A 4,873-nucleotide genomic window follows, 5' to 3' on the forward strand; every position below is an offset into this window, starting at 1 on the left:
AAGATATAGATGTTTATACAGATCCAAATTTAAATGCTGCTCCAGGTGTCATATTTCAATTTCTGCTACTAAAATCAATTTGTTGTTATCATTCGGATTGCTAACACACTGCGAGCCTTTTCAACTTCTGTTTTCTAAAATATTTTTAATGTTAAGGATTGTTTTAGAAACCAATTTCTGGGACCTTCAAAGACAAAAAGTTGGAATTTAAACGTCTTTTCTCCTGAACATTTCAAGAGTAGTTAACTTGATGAAAAACTATTGGTTTTCCACTGCCTTACCATGTCTTTGAATATACTAAATGTGAAAACAAAAGATGAGGAGTTATGAAATAGGGCTATATGATAATACCCTGATTTTGTTCGTTGGGTAAGCACTTTTTAAGCTCTTAGTTCCAGGCCTTGGGGAATAAAAACGTTGTTTGTTTGTTTGTTTGTTTTCTTGAGATGGAGTCTGGTTCTGTCACCTGAGTTGGAGCGCAGTGGCACGATTTTGGCTCACTGCAACCTCCACCTCGTGCGATCAGTGATTCTCCTGCCTCAGCCTCCTGAGTAACTGGGATTACAGGCACCCGCCACCACGCCCGACTAATTTTTGCATTTTTTGGAGAGATGGGGTTTCACCATGTTGGTCAGACTTGTCTCGAACTCCTGACCTCGTGATCTGTCTACCTCGGCCTCCCAAAGTGCTGGGATTACAGGCATGAGCCACTGCGCCCGGCCCAAAAGAAGCCTTAGTTCCTCTCATAACAAGCCTATTATCTTGCTGGGGTTAGATGGAAGAAGCAAGACAGTTATTTTGAAGCACCTTAGACACACGAAGGATAATTTAATGTGGACGATGCTAAGTGCAGAAGTGAACGTGGGGTAGAGGGATTAGGCCGGAAAATCCTCTGGGGGAAATGGATTTGAGACTGGTCTTTAAGGGCATATTACGAGTATGATTGAAGAAGAGGAAGAAATTGGCAGGTTTGGGCCTTGGCACTTTGTTTACCTGTTAAGCAACCAGCAGGTGCATTCAGGTTGACATAGCTAAATGACCCAAATTGTCCGAGTGCTAGAAAGTGTCTTTTATTGAAGGCTAACATTAAAATTAATAATAGGCATTGAATACATAAGATCCGGGAGACTTTATCATTATTAATAAAGTTTATTAATTCAGCCTTCCTAAGTGTTAAGTGTAAGTTATTTGACTTTTTTAAATTGACAGATTAAAATTATATATATTTGGCCATGCCCAGTGGCTCATACTTATAATCCCAGCACTTTCGGAGGCCAAGACAGGAGGATAACCTGAGCCCAGTTCAAGACTAATCTGTGCAACATAGTGAGACCCCTGTCTCTATTAAAAAATTTACTTTAAAAAAATCATACGTATTTATGGTATACAACATGATGTTTTGAAATATGTATACATTGTGGAAAGGCTAAATCAAGCTACTTAGCATGTGCATTACTTTACATACTTACCATTTTTTTGGTGATAATTAACTTTTTATATTTAACTGAACTTGGCCTAGCAGAAGCTCTCTAGTGTTTTGTTCATTTAATGTTGCGGAACATTTTGTTTTGTTTTTCAGTTCTTCCTTGGAGATTTTTGAGATGCGAGTAAATAATTCATTTTATCCAATATGGTTTTAGGAACATTCGTGGTTAGGAAAGTTTTGTCATTTAATAATCTCTGGTCCGTCTGGTGTCTAGTTTAGGATGCTTTGCTTGTTCCTTTTGACTCCCTCCTGAATTCCTTCTGTATAGCTTCAGAGAGTCTCCATATTTCATGCCTCAGTTTCTTGATGGTATATAAGATTGGCATCAGGCCAGGCTCAGTGGCTCACACCCCTAATCCCAGCACTTTGGGAGGCCGAGGCAGGTAGATCACTTGAGGTCAGGAGTTTGATACCAGCCTGGCCAACGTGGCGAAATCCTGTCACTACTAAAGATACAAAAATTAGCCAGATGACGTAGCACAGGCCGGTAATCCCAGCTACTCAGGAGACGGAAACAGGAAAATCACTTGAACCCGGGAGGCAGAGGTTGTGGTGAGCCGAGATCGTGCTACTGCACTCCAGTCTGGGCAACAAAAGCGAGACTCTGCCTCAAAAAAAAAAAAAAGATTGAAATTGTAGAATATTATGGTTGGAGAAATCTGAAAGGTCACATAATCTAACTCCCCATCCACTACCTCAGTGTTCTCAACATGAGTGATATATCAACCTTGTTTCTAAAAGAAAAAAATCCTCCTGGATACCAGTGTTAATTTATTTTCTTCTATTGTTATTTAAATATGTTTAAACATAAATCTCGGTGTAAGTCCTCATGTTTAAGTACTTTAATACAATCCTAGTTTAAGTTAAATAAACTTACAAAATCAGAAAACTGCAAATGAACATTATTCAATGTGACAGATAACATTGTTTTGCTGAAACGAAATCACCAGAGTTGGGTTTAACAATGGAAAGACATAACCTTTAATCTGGTTATATTTGTAATAAGATTACCTATTTTGATTTCAATAATATCAATGCAGAGAATGCTTGTTCTCATAAGTATATTGCACAGAACAAGTATGACTAATATCAGGTCTTCTGTCATTCAGGATAATCACATGTTCTGCCATCTAATAATCTTCACATAAATGCTTATTTAGTGAGGAGTCCCCCTGACAACTCTGTAAGGCTGTTTTGTCCACCGTGTTCATGTGTTCGCATGTGTGTTCGTTTATTCAACAAATGTTCACCAAGAGACTGTATGTGCCAGAAACTGCTAGCACTGAGGGTACAGTGGCGAACCAAAGCAGACGGAGTCCTGGCAGGGTGACAGGCAGTAATCGGGCAATCACACAAACAGATGCAGAACTGCAGCTGTGACAAAGGCACTGAAGCACAGGGACGGGGCACCAGGAGAGCCCAGACCAGCCAAAGGAGGCAAGGAAGGGCATTTCTGAGGGGGCTGCCTAGGCGGAGGTCCAAGGGTTGGCGTAAACCAGACAGAGTGGAGGAAAGCTTTCAAGGTAGAGGAAAATGCCCGGGGCCCACGGGGAGGAGCCTGTGGCACATCCCAGGAGCTGAAAGAACGCCTGGGTAGGATGGAAGGCCTCATGGCCTCAGGGATATCAGGGAAAAGTTTTAAGCAAAATGAGATAACATGATCAGATTCCTGTCCTAAAAGGATTACTCAGTGGTAGTTCACACCTGTAATCCCAACCAACACTTTGGGAGGCGGAGGTGGGTGGGTCGCCTGAGGTCAGGAGTTGAAGACCAGCCAAGCCAACATGGTGAAGCCCCAGCTCTACAAAAATCCAAAAATTAGCTGGGCATGATGGTGGGTGCCTGTAATCCTAGCTACTCAGGAGGCTGAGGCGGGAGAATTGCTTGAACCTGGGAGGCAAAGGTTGCAGTGAGCCAAGATCACGTCATTGCACTCCCGTCTGGGCAAAAGAGCAAAACTCCATCTCAAAAACAAAACAAAACAAAACAAAACAAAAAAGCAGGATTACTGGGCCAGGTAGAGAAGAGGCCTGGAAAAAAGAAGGGAGGAGGCTTTTGCTTTAGTCCAGATGAGGGAATGTTGGTAGCTTAGAGAGAGAGAAATAGATGTTTCCAAGACCTGCTTAATAGGTAAAAAATCTATAAAACTTCCTAAGTGTGTAAGTAAGAGAATTGAAAACATGTCAACATTGAAACTGAAAACATCATACACAGCCGGGCGCAGTGACTCACGCCTGTAATCCTAGCATTTTGAGAGGCCAAGTTGGGCAGATTGCCTGACCTCAGGAGTTCTAGACTGGGCAACATGGTGAAACCCCATCTCTACTAAAATACAAAAAATTGGCTGTGTGTGGCGCACGCCTGTAGTCCTAGCTACTCGTGAGACTGAGACATGAGAATTGCTTGAACCTGGGAGGCGGAGGTTGCAGTGAGCCGGGATCACTCCATTGCACTCCAGCCTGGGTGACAGAGCAAGACTCCATCTCCAAAAATAAATAAATAAATGAATAAAAATGAAAACATCATACACAAATGTTCATGGCAGCTTTCTTCATCACAGCCAAAATATGGAAACATCCCAAATGTCCATTAATTGATTATGGTTAAGCAAAACGTGGACTATCCATATAGGACAATATTATTCAGCTGTAAGATGGAATGACGTACTGATACATGCTACAACGTGGATAAACCACAAACACATGCTAAGTGGAAGAAGCCAGCGCACACATAAAAACATCATATGTTGTATAATTCCATTTATGTAAAATGTCCAGAATAGGTATATCAACAGAGACAGAAAGTAGATTAGTGGTTGCCAGGAGCTGGGGTCAAGGGGAACAGGCAATGACTGCTTAATGGATGGATACAGATTTCTTTTCCGAGTGATTAAAATGTTCTGCAATTAGATCAATGGTGATGGTTGCATAACTGTGACTATACTAAAAACCACTGAATTGTGTGTGTTTTAAGGGCAAATTTTATGGTATGTGAATTATATCTCTTTATAAAGCTGCTATGTTTTAAAATCTCTAGAACTAGTGATAGATTTAGGTATGTGAGATGGTGGGGAAGGTGGGGTCAAGGATATCACTGAGGTTTCTGGTTTACATGACTGGATGGAGAGAGGGAAAGCTAGAGGAAGCCTGGGGGCAGGGAAGTCAAGGTCCAGAGTTTCAAGTGTCTCTGGGGTGTCTGAGAGGGCCTCACTGACGCCAAATGGCAGTGCAGTTAGAAGGCAGTCGTTCAGATGGCCCCAAATGTACTCCATAAAAATGTTTTGTGGCCGGGCGCAGTGGCTCATGCCTGTAATCCCAGCACTTTGGGAGGCCGAGGCGGGTGGATCACGAGGTCAGGAGATCGAGACCATCCTGGCTAACAAGGTGA

General features: G+C 42.0%; 1 protein-coding gene across 1 annotated transcript in view; it reads left to right on the forward strand.

The window, feature by feature from the left end:
- DIS3L (DIS3 like exosome 3'-5' exoribonuclease) overlaps nucleotides 1–4,873 on the forward strand; it is a 54,718-nt gene that overhangs the window by 3,302 nt on the left and 46,543 nt on the right. The gene's annotated exons all lie outside the window — the stretch shown is intronic.

The sequence above is a fragment of the Mandrillus leucophaeus genome, unplaced genomic scaffold, assembly GCF_000951045.1.
Source record: "Mandrillus leucophaeus isolate KB7577 unplaced genomic scaffold, Mleu.le_1.0 Scaffold12, whole genome shotgun sequence".
Classification (NCBI taxonomy): domain Eukaryota; kingdom Metazoa; phylum Chordata; class Mammalia; order Primates; family Cercopithecidae; genus Mandrillus; species Mandrillus leucophaeus.